A 16,454-nucleotide genomic window follows, 5' to 3' on the forward strand; every position below is an offset into this window, starting at 1 on the left:
TTAGTAACATGAAAAATATATGGAATAGAGACATATGAGCGAAAATTAAGCACCTCGTAAATTAAACAACTAACTTTATCAACCTTCTCTTCTTTAGAATTGGCATTTGGTCGACACTAGCTTGTTTTCATGTAGAATTTCCCATTGGCGTCTCGAAGAGTTGGCATACCAACAGTTTTACTACCATCAAGTTCGATAATATATGAATTTGATCATTCTGCATAGCTCCTCGTCAAGAGCAAGGCGCATAAACCAGACATCAGAAGGACGAAAACAACAGAGCTATAAGGTTTTAACAGCAGAGCTGCTCGAAGTGGAGCCTTTGCCGTCCGTTGTCCTGTGTCACGCAGGGGGGAGGGAGGCACACCGCGGCTAGGGTAGGGGGAAAGGGGTATAGGAGCGGGGGTTTCGTCGACGCGCGCCCGTTCGCCCGATGGATTTCGCTCGACGCGAGCGACAGCGGGAGCTCGCATGAGAGCGGCAGCGCCGACATCGCGCAAATCCCTAGCTTCGAGAGCAAGAAGTGCAAGCAAGGTGCCAGTGGAGGGAAGCCGCTACCGTCGAGGATGAAGAATGGGAAGCGCGAGCCAAACGCGGCTGGAGGCAAGCAAACCCCCCTTTCCCGAGAAGGCAACCCAAGCCAAGCGCTAGCATGCAAAGCTAACCCCAACTTCGATATTAGGAGGCCGAGCAGTGACGTCAGCGAAGAGACATTCTTCCCAAAGAGGGTGCCGATGGACAGTTCATGAGAGAATTCATTGACCGTGAGTGCGGCCAAAGCTGCAAGGTGTGTCATAGACTGTGATTTGATCACAACCTCGTGCAACTGAACACTGTGTGCAATCCCGATCCAAACCTCGACTCTAGCAAAACGACGACAACGAGACCAAAGACTTTCACGAAACTGGCGTTAAACAGAGTTCAAACTTGAGAATGAGACCACCAGCTTCGCTATTTTGACATCTTTAACTGCGTGTAACTGGCTTTACTTTCTCTTATATGGATGCACGGGGTTGTACGGCACAAGGGCCAGATACGACCAAAGCGGGCCATACACACGGTGATGGTTTTTCAATTATTCGTTTATGTAGAATTTCGCTTAGCATGGTGGACGTAGTATGACTGTTGATAGGCCTAAAATCAGACGCTTTAAATTGCGTGAAATATGTTAGTATTAGAAAAATGACATTGGCTAGAGATGTGATCAAACACCCTAAATTTTTTGTTACTCAGGGGTGATGTAATAAAACGTGTAGGCAAACGTAGCACTACTGCCTCATCAGCGCCCTTGGATGCAATGCGCTGGAGACATGTACTGTACTAGGTGTTCCTAACCAAGCAGCAGCCTCTCGTAAGAAGCTCTGCTACGCAACTTTTGAACTAATAATGGCAGTGTAAGAGTGTGATTTAAAAATATATAAAAGAGATTTGATGTAGAATAACGGGTTTGTGCCAAGAGATTGCTGGGTCTAAAGGAGTACACTGCCGACAAGGTAAAAGACAGTGCTTTTTGCACTCGATTTCTGTTTCCCAACACTCCACAAGGATGTGGAGTGTCTACTACCACATTCTTGTGGTAGTAGAGCACAACTACTAGATGTAGGAGATTGATCGCCAGTCAGCAAGAAGTTGTGTATATCGTTTGTGTACCCTTTTCTGAGTCGGCAGAACAGTACATCGGTTTTTCGTGATATTATTATTCATGGGTAAGCCCTTTACTGAGGCCTAATTAGATGAACTGTATTCGAGGTTTGGTCATCCCACAAGCATTGCCAATAGTTTTCCCGAATGTAAAATTTACCCGCCGCGGTTGCTCAGTGGTTATGGCGTTAGGCTGCTGAGCACGAGGTCGCGCGATCGAATCCCGGCCCCGGTGGCCGCATTTCGATGGGGGCTAAATGCGAAAACACCAGTGTACTTATATTTAGGTGCACGTTAAAGAACCCCAGGTGGTCGAAATTTCCGAAGTCTTCCACTACGGCATGCCTCATAATCAGGAAGTGGTTTTTGCACCTAAAACCCCATAATTAAAAAAAAATAATGTAAAATTTCAGATCTATGGCGGGGGCAGCTATGGAAGACTTAAATCTTTTGTTGCTGTAGGGCTGGCGATTTCGTCGGTGAGCACATTACTCCCGATGATTTCGTGCTGGAGCACCGAGCATATTATTACACGCTGATTACATACATAAAGCGCACACAGCACTGTATAAAGATCAATAATCAAAAGGTCTTCATTATGATTGTCTTTTCTAGTTTTAATTGATTGATGTATTTCTCAGCCGATAACAGTGCAGATGCTTCAGCCGTAGATACTTGTTTGTGCATGCAGAATGCCAGACTCCGCAAGAAATCTGCTAACTGCTGCATAAGACACGCCGACTGGGGACCTTGATGCATCAGTATAAAACTCCGGACAGCAGTACTTCGAACAAAGTTCAAGGAAATGCATTCGAATGTGCATCTCAGGAGCACACCTACTGACTTCATCAAACGACACATCATATTTCATGAGCTGCCACTGCCACGGTGATGACAGCTTTGATAGAAGCATTAGATTGTGTTCTAGAAGTGTGACACACAATTCTAAACTATGATTTCTAACACGAAGTGAGAAGAGCTTCCTGGCTGTCGGCCGATTATTAAAAGTTATGCCAGAGGACAGAAACACTGTTCAGGATTTGAGTTTGCTTTCAGATAATATGTGAAGGCAGAATGTGACTTCCGTAGACGGAGTGACCACTCGTTCTATTCTACATAGAGTTTTTCCACAGGGTCTCCTGAAAGCACCGCTCACTAGACGGATACCTAGATGGTGCACACAGACTAGGATATTTAGCGCGTTTGGCGTTCCAGAATGATAGATTATAGCACAATAGTAAAGGCGAGAGCGGACAACGCTCCCGTACAGGTTCAGGAGGCATTTTTGACCCCTACGCCATGTTATGCGCGACCGAATTTTTAAAAAGTCCATCGTCTTCCGACATTTTGCCTTCAGATATTAAATAGGTGGATGAATGTGAGCTCCGAGTCTGGAATTATTCCTAGGAATTTCTGTTCACTGCTCACAGATAGTTCCTCTTTATTGATCTTGAGATTTCGCACTCGTCTCACGCCTCTTTTCCTTGAAGGGAGTATACACGGACCTTTCATGGCGTTTGTTGCAAACCCATTTATATCGGCCTATTTAGACCATTTGTGCATTGCAAGCTGCACCTGTCATTCGCAGATAGCCATATTGTCACATTTATTGTCAGGCGACTTCTGAAACTTGCGAAGGTTGAAGACTGGGCGTGTTGGTATAGCATATTAGAGGTTCGGTTAGTGGTTGGTGGCATTGATGGTTGGCCAGGTTTGTAAAATGTTTTTGTTTTTGCCGTTACCCTTCTCCTTCCTCCCCCTGAGTATCTCCCAGGATTTATTCCATTGTCAATGGAATAAAACGATAGTTGCAAGTAGCTAGCGCTCTGTGGTGTGTGTTTCTCTTATGTGTGTGTCGTCCAAATGTTCCACAACCAACCCTCTAATAGTCTTCTGAAAGAGGCCGTTAATGTCCGAGGCAAAAGACCGACAAAAGACCGAAGCGCGAGTTGGTGAGCCAGTCCGTCTTCGTCTTCTTCTGGAAGCAAGTGGCCCCAGCGCGTGGCGAAAGCGCGTGGCATTAACCTTCCTCCCAGAGAGCATCTACTCGATGCTAAACAAATCGTTGACAGGCAGAAAGACTTTCCCAGGACAAACGCAATGGTCCAAACACCATGACTGTTATGGTGTGCGATATGCTTAAAACCGCACGACATGCGCAATCTCGGGTCGCGGTATTCGGTTGCGTGCTGGCTGTGTGCCATTCGGAAGTACTTCATAGTTGAGGTCACTCCCTCGCCGAAGCACTTTGTATAGGCCGAAGTACCGAGTTGGAAGTTTTCCGAAAGGCCTTTACGGCAGAAGCGGCTTTAAACTAACACTTGGTCACCCGGTTGGTAGTCAACTTGTCGGCGGCCGAGGTTGTAGTGTCGCGCGTCAATAGACTGCTGTTTGCTGATGTTCACGGGAGCCAGTTGGCGTGCTTCCTCGAAACACTTCACTAAACTCTTGGTGTCTTCATCAAGACTGTCCGGATTGTCACATGGTACGTAACATGGCTTCTAACATCGTCTGACCTTAAAGAAAGTAAACAAGAGAAAAAGGCATGAAGCGTGTGGTCTCTCGCGTAGCGATATCGTACGGAGACGTGACGTACGGTACTTCCTCGTCGCGCGTCTTATGCTGCACGTCTATGTACGTCGACAGCATGTCGGTCATCGTTTTGTTACGCCTTCGCGTCGAGCCATTTGTTGTGGATGATCAGCAGTCGTCTTTGGGTGCGTGGTGTAATTCAATTGAAAAACTTCTTCAAGCAGTTTTACCGTAAACGCCACCCTTCGATCTGTGATGACACAGGTTGGGGCGCCGTGACATAGTACGATGTTCTGCACGAGAAACTATACAACCTCAGAAGCTTTACCTTTAGCAAGAGCTTTTGTTTCAGCATAGCGGGTTATATATTCTGGGGCGAAGATGATCCACTTCTTTCCAGAAGTAGACAACGGAAACGGGCCCAGTAGGCCCATGGCGACTTGATTGAAGGGCCCTCGAAGCGGCTCGATAGGATTCAGCAATCGCGCAGGTTTTACATTGGGTGACTTTCGGTTCTCGCATACACGGCAGGCTTGGATGCATCTTTTAACACAATTGGCGAGTTTCGGCCAGTAGTACGATTTCCGTACCCAGCAAGGGTTCGAGTGACACCCAAGTGGCTGGACGCAGGCTCGTCATGGCATGCGAACAAGATTTCGTTAGGAAGCTCTGCTGGTACGATCAAAGGTAGGTTTTATTGGTGGCAGCAGATTTCTTCTTGTATAAGATTCCCTGTCACAAACACGACGACGACAATCCGCGAGCAATTTATTGGGGAAGACGTATGTTTCCGCTTTCTAGTTGTTCAATCATAGGTAGCAATTCACAATCTGCTCGCAGCCGTGTAGATACGTCTGCCTCGCTTATGGCACAGAGAAAGCGCTGTCATCTTCGGTGTTAAAAATTAAGTTATGGGGTTTTATGTGCGAAAGCCGCTATCTGATTATGAGGCACGCCATTTCGACCACCTGGGGTTCTTTAACTTGCACCCAAATCTAAGTACGCAGGCGTTTTCGCATTTCGCCCCATCGAAATGCAGCCGCCGTTGCCGCGATTCGATCCCGCGACCTCGTGCTCAGCAGCCCAACTCCAAAGCCACTGAGCAACCACGGCGGGTTATCCCCTGTGTGTTGATTGGCAGGTTCAATAGGCACACGCGACAACGTGGAGGCATCTTCGTGTATGTGGCCTGACTTGTACATGATGGCCATGTCGTATTCCTGCAGGCGCGAGCTCCACCATGCCAGTCGTCCAGAAGGCTCTCTTAGGATTGCCAGCCAGCATAAGGAGTGACAATCCGTCACGACCGGGAATGGGCGGCCATAGAGATAAAGTCGGAACTGTGAAAGTGCTCACACGACGGCAAGACGCTCTTTCTCTGTGGTAGTGTAAGTGGACTCGGGTCGCAATAGGATGCGACTGGCGTTAACTATGACCCTCTCGCCGTTCTCCTGCCGCTGGACGAGCACCGCACCAAGACCGACGTTACTGGAGTCGGTATCAGTTTTCGCTGCGGCTTCCTCGTCGAAATGCCCTAAAACAGAAGGCGATGCCAGACGGTGTCGAAGCTCAGTGAAAGCTGCTTCTTATTCAGAGCTCCAGTTCAACGAACGGCCTGTCGTCTGCAGTGAGACGAGTAAGTGGTTCGGCAATTTTAGAAAAATGTCGTATAAAGCGCCGGTAGTATACGCACATTCCCAGGAAACTTCAAATGCTTTTCTTGTCGGTAGGAGTCTGGAAAGCAGCTACAGCGGAAGTTCTTGTCGGGGTCGGAATGAACGCCTTTCGCACTCACGGCATGCTCAAGGAACTTCAGTTCTTCATAACCGAAGTGACATTTCTTAGGCTTTAAAGGTCAGATTGCCTCGAGCAGTTGCCGCAGTCGCTTAAGATGTCCAGAGAAGCTGTTTGAATATACGACCACATGGTCCAGGTAGACGAGACGGGCTTGCCCTTTTAGGTCGGCTAGCACAGTGTCCATCATCCATTGGAAAGTTGCCGGAGCAGAGCACAACCCGAACGGAAGTACTCAAAACTCGCAAAGTCCATCCGGGATGACAAAGGCTGTGTTCTCCCGGTCGCGTTCGTCTACCTCAATCTGCGAGCACCCACTTTTCAAGCCAACGGAGGAAAAATACTTGACTCGCCTTAGCCGGTCGAGAGTGCCACCCATGCGAGGTAAGGGATAGACGTCTTTCCTTGTGACGTTGGTCAGTTTTCTGTAATCAACACAAAAGCGGAGAGTGCCGTCCTCCTTCTTTACCAGGACAACCGGTGATGAACACGGACAGTTAAAAGCTTGGATGACGCCATCGTCAATCATCTCCTTGACTTGTTGAATTGCGTCGCGTTCTTTCTTCGAAACACGATACGGCTGCTGGTGAATAGGACATGCATCGTCGTAATTGTCCTGTGCTGCGTGACTGGTGTCTGACTGACTTTAGACGATCGAGCGAAGCAGTATGGGAAATCACACAACAGTTCTCGCAGTGCCTCCTTATAACGCTCCGACAGCTCGTTGTTAATGTCGATATTTGAAACGCTTTCTTCATTGCTGCCGCTTTCCTCACAAGCGAAACATTCAATGATACCCTCCAAGTCTTCAGCATAAGCCACGGCAGTACCACGGAAGAGGTGTCGGTGCCCATTTGTGAAGTTATTGATCAAGACGTGAGCAGTTCCATCCTTAACGTCAATGATTCCTCGAGCCACTATGATTCCGAGGGTAAGTAGGAAGGAAACGTTGAACTCTGCGAGCACTTCATTTACCTGCGAGCCTTTACATTTGCCCTCGGATGTTACCGGAATCATTACACGAGCACGAGGTGGTATCGTGATGCTGTCGTCGGAAATTTGAAGAGCACCTCTGTGGCGACAGCCGTCTCGTGTCGTCGCTTTCTATGTTGAGAACGAAATACAGTGTCGGCGGAGGTCAGTGACGGCGGCATATTCTCGACAAAAGTCTATTCCAAGCGTCGATGCATCGGAACATCCTCGGAGCACAAGGGAAGTGCTCGGAAATGTTACATTTTGAATTTGTACATGAGAACTGCACACACCAAGTGGTTTGACGACATGTCCACTAGTTCTCTGTACGTGCGTCCCTGTCCAAAGCGTCATAACTTTCTTTAAATAGCTTGCCAGTTTTCCGCTGATAGTCGAGTAGTCAGAGCCAGTGTATATTAAAGCAATAACATTTGCACCGTCGATCAGCAGAGGTACTTTCATTGAAAAGTTGCTTCCAGCCTGAGACACCGGGGTCGTCAAGTCTCCGTCGGTCTGAAATGGCGACGATTGGGAGTCTTCCGCACGTCGAGTGTCAGCGACCTCACCTTGACAGGTCACTGACGTTAGTTTTCCAGACGAGGGCTCGGAGATTGTCCTTGCGACATCCGACTTGTACCTCTCGGATAGGATGGTCGAAGAGACGGCGATCGCGACTGGCGCTTTGATTACGGTGGCACGCGCTGTCGGGCAGTAAAATTTTCAATCTCAGGTGGCCGTTATCCGAAAGGAGGTCAGGGTGAAATAACCGAAAACCCCTTAAGTCCAAGATGGTGGTACTAGCGCACTCGGTAGACATGACCCGCCTCAACACAGTGGTAGCAGAGTTGTCGTTGGTCGGGCATGGGCCAAATGTGCCGTTTACAAGGAACTGTCTGCTCTGACTGAAGCACGGCGAATGGGGTGACGGCCGGTAGCGGCGCTAGTGCAGGGATAGGGTGCCCGAATCGGTCTCCAAAAGACGCACGCTGGTATTCGCTCATGGCAGGAGGTGTGGCTGGCGACGGGACAGGGCCTCTTAAAATGTCAGGATATGTTATGCGGCGCGGTTCAGTTAAAGTTGTTAACGCTAGAAGTGGTGCAGCAGCCTGAAGTGGTGGAGCAGCCTGAAGTGGTGGAGCAGCCTGAAGTGGTGTAGCGGCCTAAAGTGATGCTTCGTAGCGTGGTACGCCGAGCGCATGCTGCACTTCGTCACGCACGAAGCTAGCTATTCAGTTGGCTGAAAGCTGCTGCACCTGATGCAGCTGCCGCAGCTCGCCGCGGACTATTGATCGCATATTCTCGCGAAGCAACTCGGCGTCAGCCGTGACAGCTCCTATTCCAATGGTAGCATAGCAAAGATTCACTGGCCGATCGTACTGCTTCGCGCGCTGGTGCAGGGCCTCCTCCATGGTGACGGCTTCAGTCAGAAACTCTAAAACCGTTTTTGGTGGGCTACGAACGTGTACACCAAAAAGCTTCTCCTTCACGCCTTCCATCAAGTGACGCATCTTCCTGTCTTCAGATATGGTAGGGTCAGCTCGCCTGAAGAGACGCACCACATCTTCCAAGTACATAGCCACACTCTCATTAGGTTTCTGAATGCGAGACTGGAGGGTCCATTTTACTCGTTCCCGATGGTCGGAGCTGGCGTAGGTGTCAAAAAAGCTACGACAGAAATCAGGCCATGTTCTTGTTTTGCAACTTATTATTCGCTTTGTTCTTTGCCTTCTCGTTATGAATCCTTATAATCATTGTGCTTCATGTACCTTTTTTTTCACTTGTGACATGTAACATCATCTGACATGTAACGAGGCTACGTACAACGTGGATGTGTGCTTTTGTGTCGGCGTATAATAATTTATAATTTTTACTCGCATAAATTTACGAAAACTTTCAATTGTTATGCTTTCTTTTCGTCTGTACCCCCCCTCCCACTGTAATGCCTGAATAGTAGCTGAGGGTACTAAATAAATAAATAAATACATCGCAATCCTTGGATTCTCCGGCTGGCCCGGTGTAGTGGCGTGAGCTCCGGTATCGGTCTAGCGTTCTACTGCTGGAACTGGTCTGTTGCACGGGTAGAGAATACTCTGCACTTCCACCAGAGAAATGTCACGTTTACTTGTCAGGCGGCTTCTGAAAGAGGCTGTTAAAGTCCGAGTCGTCAACGGGGCGGCGCATCAACTTCTAAAGACCAAGACGCGAGCTTGTGAGCCAGGCCGTCTTCGTCTTCTTCTGGAAGCAAGTGGCCCGAACGCGTGGCGCAAGCGCGTGGCAATATTACATGATTTGAAACCGATCTCGACATCATCGACATACTCACAATAAAACATCCTGATAAGCTCTTTAATGCCATCAAGATTGTGAAGGAGAGCGCTAACATTCGAATGCACTATTTGAGTGCCCATCTTAAAAGAAGACTATTGTGCCGTGTGTTTTTAAAAGAAAGCGTACAGAGCGATTTAAGGGCGCCGTGGTGCGGCGTTTCCCTTGTACAGACCGCCCCAAGTGATTCTCCCCATTGTTTAGGCGCTGGCGCGCCTGTCTGGTTAGTTGCTCTGCCCATCGCCTCGTGTTAGGCGCTGCACACGCGCTCTTGCGTGCGCTTTGTTTGGCGTGAAGACCTCGACACGACAGACGGGGCCTTTGAAGAGACAAGCTCGGAGGTCGATGGTCTCATTTCCTGGGCAGCGGAACAGTGCCAGCTGCAGCCTTCAAGGAATCGGATAGCATCCCTCACGGCTCACTGCAACTGTGCCGGACAGCCGCCGGAAGCCGTTGTTAACTCCCGCTGACGGGCCACATTGGCAAAGCGCTTCTTTGGCACGCAGAATAACCACCGGCGTGCTTCCCTGAATGAAATTACTTGCTTTTCTTTAATTGTCCCAATTTATTTTTTATTTTTTCCGCGGTGGGAAAGACCGCGAGCATGTGGCATGCTCTCCATCATAGTTGGCACAGCGGAGGGAGATTTCAAAGTTTTCAGAGGAATGTTCCCGAGCACTGCATCTTTCACAAGTTTGATGGCCTCGGCAGTTCTCTGAACTGTGACCAAATCGCTGACATTTATGCATCGCACAGGGTTCCTGACCTACGGTCTGACCAGGACCTTTAGCCAGCCTGCCTGGATTGTCTCGGACAGTACATTACAACCCAAGGTGATAATAAATTGGTTTGACTGGATTTCCTTATCCTCCTGCCTCATCCTAATTAGTTTCACATTTCTCACATCTCACTACATCCAGACTTCCAGCGCAACTGCGCCGTAGCCTTCCCAGTGCAAGTACTTGAAGAAAGAACGGGAGCATAGCGGAGGCCATGTTTCATTGCCAATAGTTCCGCTTCCGCTGAACTCATTGAAGTACTTTTGCGATAAATTATTTCTGAAATAGCCTATTTTAACTTCAAATGCCCTTCTCTACTTTGAGAAAAAGTGGTTCAGGGCCCCCTTAGGAGAACAATGTCTTGACATTATTTTGGCATTCGTAATTTTTCATTTCCGTGGAGACTTGACGCGGGTTTAGCTTTCCGGCTAGTCTCCCAAGTACTGGTCATTTGCTTGTCCTTGTTTTCTCCCAAAAGCTTCCAGTAGAGCATCATTGCGTTGAAATGATTGTAATGCTGGCAGGCGTCATTGTGTAAATGGTATGCAATTATGCAATGTGCGGCCTAGCGCCTGATACAGCCACTTTAGGGATTTTAGTTCGCGTCCTTCCTATTTCTTTTTTTATTGCAAGCAGATCTTTCCCAAGAGGTGGTGTCATCTGACGGATGTTCCAGTGTTTGGACGCGGGTTTCGCTTGTAGGCAAGCACCAAATGTAAATTTTGACTTTCATTTCTCGGTTGGAAGGCTGCACCGCAAACCTGCCGCGGCATCGAACCAGTAGCCCTGAACAGCTCCATGCGCCGAATCGCACAGATCAGGCATAAGGCAGCCGAAGTCCAGAAGCAATTAGCTTCAGTCCATTCATGACAGGAGCGCTGCTTGACCTGTTCGTAGTTCTCCCATACCTCGGCGGCAAAGCAAAGTCGTTTTCCTGCAAGCAGTCATATTTTGTTGCATCGTGGCATTGTGGCATTTTGTGGCACACCACTCCTGGAGAACCAGGAGTGGTGTGCAGTGACAGTGTGGTGCGACGGTGTTGCTTGGTGTGAGGGTCCCAGCTCGCCGACGATCCAGGAGGAGGCACTGAAGTCAGGAACACCTTAAGGCAGGCTACTTCGTTGTATATTGCGCCATTGTAACGGACAGAAACCGACAACAGGATAAGATAGGATAAGATATCCTGCAACGAATGGCGCGTACCCATTGCGGGGGATTGGCCAAGACTTATATAGTATTACGAAGATGCTGTTGTTAAAAATTTGGTAACAGCGTCAGGTAGAAATGAGTACAAATAACGTTTGAAGAATTTAACGGAATCTAATTGAAACAACTGTGAATTCCTCCACGGCTGAGCAAACATCCCTGTTGTAGGTTTCAAGAGAGGAGGCTCCTAGCAAAAGAATATTTAAAATGGAAAAATTTAAACCAAGTTACCTGAACGTTGGTTCAATAATGTTGTCCTTTAAGAAGAAAAACAGAGGCAGAATAGGAAAAAATAATCTATTGCGTCATCTTCTGCAAAGATTGAGCAAAGAGGGGAGGATGCCAGCTAGAGATCAGCCCTCTGACAATAAAAGTTAATATTAGTGTTCGACAGCGTAATAGAATAAAAATTACTTAAATTTTTTTAGTGTGAAAGGAATTCTTGCGCCAAGGGAATATCAGGTGTCGATATTGTGAAAAACTTGCAATAGCTGGGATAAAAAGCCTTGAACAATTACATATCTCCTTAATCTAGTCGTAGTTAGGAAAGCTGACGTAGGAAGCAATATAGTACAGGGCCATGGAGGGCCGCTCTCGCGAGACTATCGGCCATTTCGTACATGTATAATCCCTTACTACCAGGTACTCAAAGTAACCTAACTTATGCGGGCAGGCAATAGAACATGAAGTGTACGTAAAAGCTTATAACCAATAATTGTCGTGAGCCATGTATATAAACACAAAGCATCTCTTATTATGACTACCTTTGACATTCATGATTTTATTTGATGTAAGGCTAACACAACAGCTAGAATTTATCTAGAAATACGGATAAGTAGCCCGGAATCCTGATTGAGAAGGATAACAGGCGGACGCTGCAGCTGCTGCCGATGATGATAAGCTTAGTCATTCGCACATGCCCACTCACGGGAATTTGCCAAGAGTCGGGTAGATTTTACATATGGGCTAAGCAAATCAATATAAAAATCCGATGCTCCGGAGGCCTTTTCCAGTCCTCTTCACGCGCCTGAATTCCGAGCGGCCCTGCCCAAGTACGCTTCTATGTTTTCATGATATGCAATAAAGCATTATTTTATGATTTGGCTCTGTCCAATCAGAGAATGCGACTCTCGTCTACTTTGTAATTCCTAAAGATCTTGGGATTGGGGTTTCGAAGGCGTAGCTTTCTCATAGGTGTTAAATTATGCTGTTGACGAGCAAGCGCTAAAAAACTAGGGATGTTGCCACAAGATCTATTCATGTTTTAGATAATTTGAAGCCCAATACAACGCTCAAAACTAACGAGAATAGCACCCATAAGATTGGGAAACTAGGAGAACTTGCCAAACCAGCTGCACGTTTCAGTTAACTCGCCGTTTGCAAATAGAAGCTGTCTAGGAGGGGCTGCCCCCTGATGTAAGTTCAAGAAAATAATTTTTTGACGTTATAGGACCGTTTTATCGGCGAGGATGACCGCGGCCTCGAACCAGTGCGCCCGGCCGCTCACCTCCTCGCACTGGTATGTGCGGATTCTGTTTTCTCCCTGCGGCAGCTTGGGAGGCTAGCAGTTTATTCGCGTATTAGTGCTATTCTAACCTGTTCCGACTGGGATTTCCGGGATGTCATATTACTCAAGGTCAATGGACCACCACTCTGCTATATTCCGCTGCAAAAATAACTTTCGGAAGTAAGCCTGATGTCCATCTTCAGCCATGCCGACTTCGTTGACTTAGCCGCTACGGTAGCAGAGAAGCGTCCGCTTTGTATTGCCCGCATACACAGAGAGGACTTTATGCCATCTCGTATCTGCGTGGGTGGGTCCAAAGCCCACAGGTAGCCCGGGACCAGCAGCGGCTGCTGTGAAAAAGAAGACCAGCACCTCACATAGTCTGGTTTTCGGACGCGAGGTCCGTCTTGCAACTAGGTACTAAGGCGGAATCCAGCCTCACTCCAGATCCGTCGACCTCGCCGGAAATACTGTATCACGACCACCTCGTTCCTCCATGCACGCGCCCTTGTGCCTATCTACCAAGATGACTTTCCTTCGCCCTCCGTCTTCTGTACTCTAAATGGTAGTCACCAGCGTTCTTTCTTCACTGTCTTTTCTCCATTTCCTACCATCGTCTCGTGCGGTTATTAGGCGAAAACCATAGATGGCTCACGAGGCAAAAAATGACCGTCTCATGTTATGGCGCCAAAATTCAACGGCACCAACATTTGTCGTCTGACCCTCGATATTTGTTGAGAGACGAGCCCACGCCCTGTGGTATTTATGACGGCAACGTGAATGAAGGCAACTGCACAGAAATTTGGTTAATTAACGCACTCGCACCCACGGCATTTGGTGGGATCGAGCCCACTTGGATATATGGATTAACCGGCCATATCACCAAGTTGAATTCCAATTGACATCGTGAAGGTCCAGAGTTAAACCCATTACGTTTGGTGCTAATTAGGGCAAAGTTAATAAAGGGACAGGTAATTAAGAAATAATTAAGGCACTCGACCTCACTACCATTAGTGGTAGTCGAACCCACTTGTAGATATGGGTGAAGTGGTCATGTCACCAAGTTAGAATCGTATTGACATCGTGGAGTTCGGGAGTTGAAACCCTGACGTTCGGTGGGAGTCGACTTTAAGACCTTTCGTGGGAGGCGAACCCACGATATTTGGTGTTAATGAATACGGAGTGTATTAAGACACTCGAACCCACGAACCAGCATGGAGATATGGTGGAACTGGCCATATCTCCGACTTCGATTCTAATTGACTTCTTGAAAGTGGCAAGTAAAACCTACAACTTTTGGTGGGAGGCAAAACCTACGATGTTCATTTTTAATGAAGGCGAAGTTGACTAAGGCACTCGAACCCACGACCGAGCATGGAGATATGGGAGAACCGGCCATATCTCCAAGTTCGATTCCAATTGACATCGTGAAATCAAGAGTTGAGCCCACAACACTTCTGTCAATTAAGGGGAAGATATTTAGGGACAGTTAATTACAATAGAGTTATGGCACCCGAATCCAGGACCGCTGATGGGAGTTGAACCAGGTACCTCTGGTGTTCATTAGCACGAAGTTAACTAAGGCGCAGTTAATTATGATAGGGCTTCTTCAGGCAGTTGAGCCCATGGTCATTAGTAGGAGCAAACAACTACTAGGAGGTAACAACTCAATAGAATGAAAATATCAAGTAATGTAATTATTGTCTCGTGAGCGTGCAGGCTTTCACCTTGATCCTCTTTAGCGTATAATCAAGTCGCCGTGAACTTTTTATCACACCTTTTTTCAAATAACGCTAGCAGCTATTAACAGGCACTTATGGTCCACAGGTATTGTAAAGGGGGTACGCCATCCCTTTGACCAAGGTGGAACGTAGACATCTCTATGGGAGCACAAGTGCAGGAGAATGAGCCAAGTGCAGGAGCCTCAATCATCGATGTGAGCTGTGGGCTCAAGTGATGTAAGGCAGTCACGTGAGCCACTAGCAAAGGGCCGTTTCTACAACATAGCGCTGAAACATCCTCAGCAAGACAAACCGGAAGTATGGAGCGAGCAACACTGTAAAATAAAGGCGTATAACACCTATCCAATCTTTAATGCAATTCACATTGTTAGGTTGAATGAGTAAAAAGTTTATTGAATATAAAGAAAGTAAGGCACGATGGTTGGAGCCCCTATTCCAGGGCCCCACCGGTACTAGCGGCACGCGGGGCTTGGTCCAGGAGAGCCTTGGCTCTCCCAACCCACGTCCGCAAGCCATGCCTCCCCCGGCGTATTATTAGATAATAATAGGCAGGGGGAGGCACCAACATCTTAATAGATGTTGGTGCATTATGGGGCTGTCTATTCACGGGAGGCCTCGTGGGGCACTCCCATATGATTTGTTTTAGTGTTGGTGTATCTGCACTACACAGGCAGTCGTCAGCTAACCTCGTGGAGTGTATTCTATGTAGGTGGTGCAGGTTGGATTATGTATTCGTCTAAATACGATGCCAGTCCCTCTCCTGCTGGCTGTTTAAATCGGAGCGAGGATGTCTAAAACGTCTCCGCTCCTGCCTTTGCTGAAGGAGGATGTCACGAGGATTCGGTGAAATGTCATCGCTAGGTCATGCCCTTGCTTGGACGTTTAATACTCGAGCCAAATGGTCTGCCCTCGCGTTTCCTTCCAGTCCGTCGTGTGCCGGACACATGATAGTGTGGTGCCCTTCAAGTTTATTGCCTAAAATTTTGAGTATTCATATTCATAGGGGTGCTGTTCCATTTAGGAACATGCGGCAAGCCGCTTGTGAGTCGGATATGCAAGTCAATTGGTTTGATGCTCGGCATCGTGAATGGCCAAGGCGATGGCTGCAGCCTCTGCAACGCCTGCCGAGGTGGTTCTGAAGGGTGCCGTTGTTATGGTTTTCTTAAATGAAAAGAATATGGTCCAGGTGTCGTAGCTGGTTCCACTATCATTCGTATAATAATCTCCCCATCTCATGCCAAAACGTTTGTGAAGAGTCTTTGCCCTTGCTCTGCGCCGTCCGGGAGGGTACTTGGGTACATGTTTTGGGGAATTGGGGCCACCACGATGTGCGATCGAAGGTTGAGGTCTATATGTGCTGTTTCCTCTCCGCAATACTGGGGTCTCAGGGGAAAGTCCAACCTCGTCGATACTGCCCTGCTCCGAGTTGAAGAACAAAGTCGTTCTTTCAGAGCATCACTACTGCGCACTCGTGAAAAGTGTTGTGCAGACCTAGCCCCCGAATCTCTCCGTGCTAGCGCATTCGGGGAGACCAAGGCCGGCTTTTAAGGCTATCCTTATTATTGTGTTCGCCTGTGTAATATATTGGTTTGTCTAGGCCTGATGCGGAAGGATGATGATGCAGCTAATTATAAATGCCTGAACCAGGCTGATGGTCTCTCCCTCAGTAAGGCCGTCTCTTTTTCTCTCCACTCTCCGTATCATTATGCCCACGTTTCCTGAAGTTTTTGAAGAGGGTAGACTGTTCCAGCGTTCTGCTCTAACCACAGTCCCGATATCCTGAGTGTCTTCGCTTCACGAATCGGTGCCGCTTCGATAGTCACAGTGATTGATACTTAGTTCTCCTTTCTTGCGTGTTTCGCACACGCCCGAATGAATTATAATTTTTCGGGTGCGGACGCCATGCCCGCCACCCTCGCGTGTCCCACGACTGCGTCTATAGCCTTTTGAAGAGTC

This window comes from Dermacentor variabilis, chromosome 10, assembly GCF_050947875.1.
Source record: "Dermacentor variabilis isolate Ectoservices chromosome 10, ASM5094787v1, whole genome shotgun sequence".
Taxonomy (NCBI): domain Eukaryota; kingdom Metazoa; phylum Arthropoda; class Arachnida; order Ixodida; family Ixodidae; genus Dermacentor; species Dermacentor variabilis.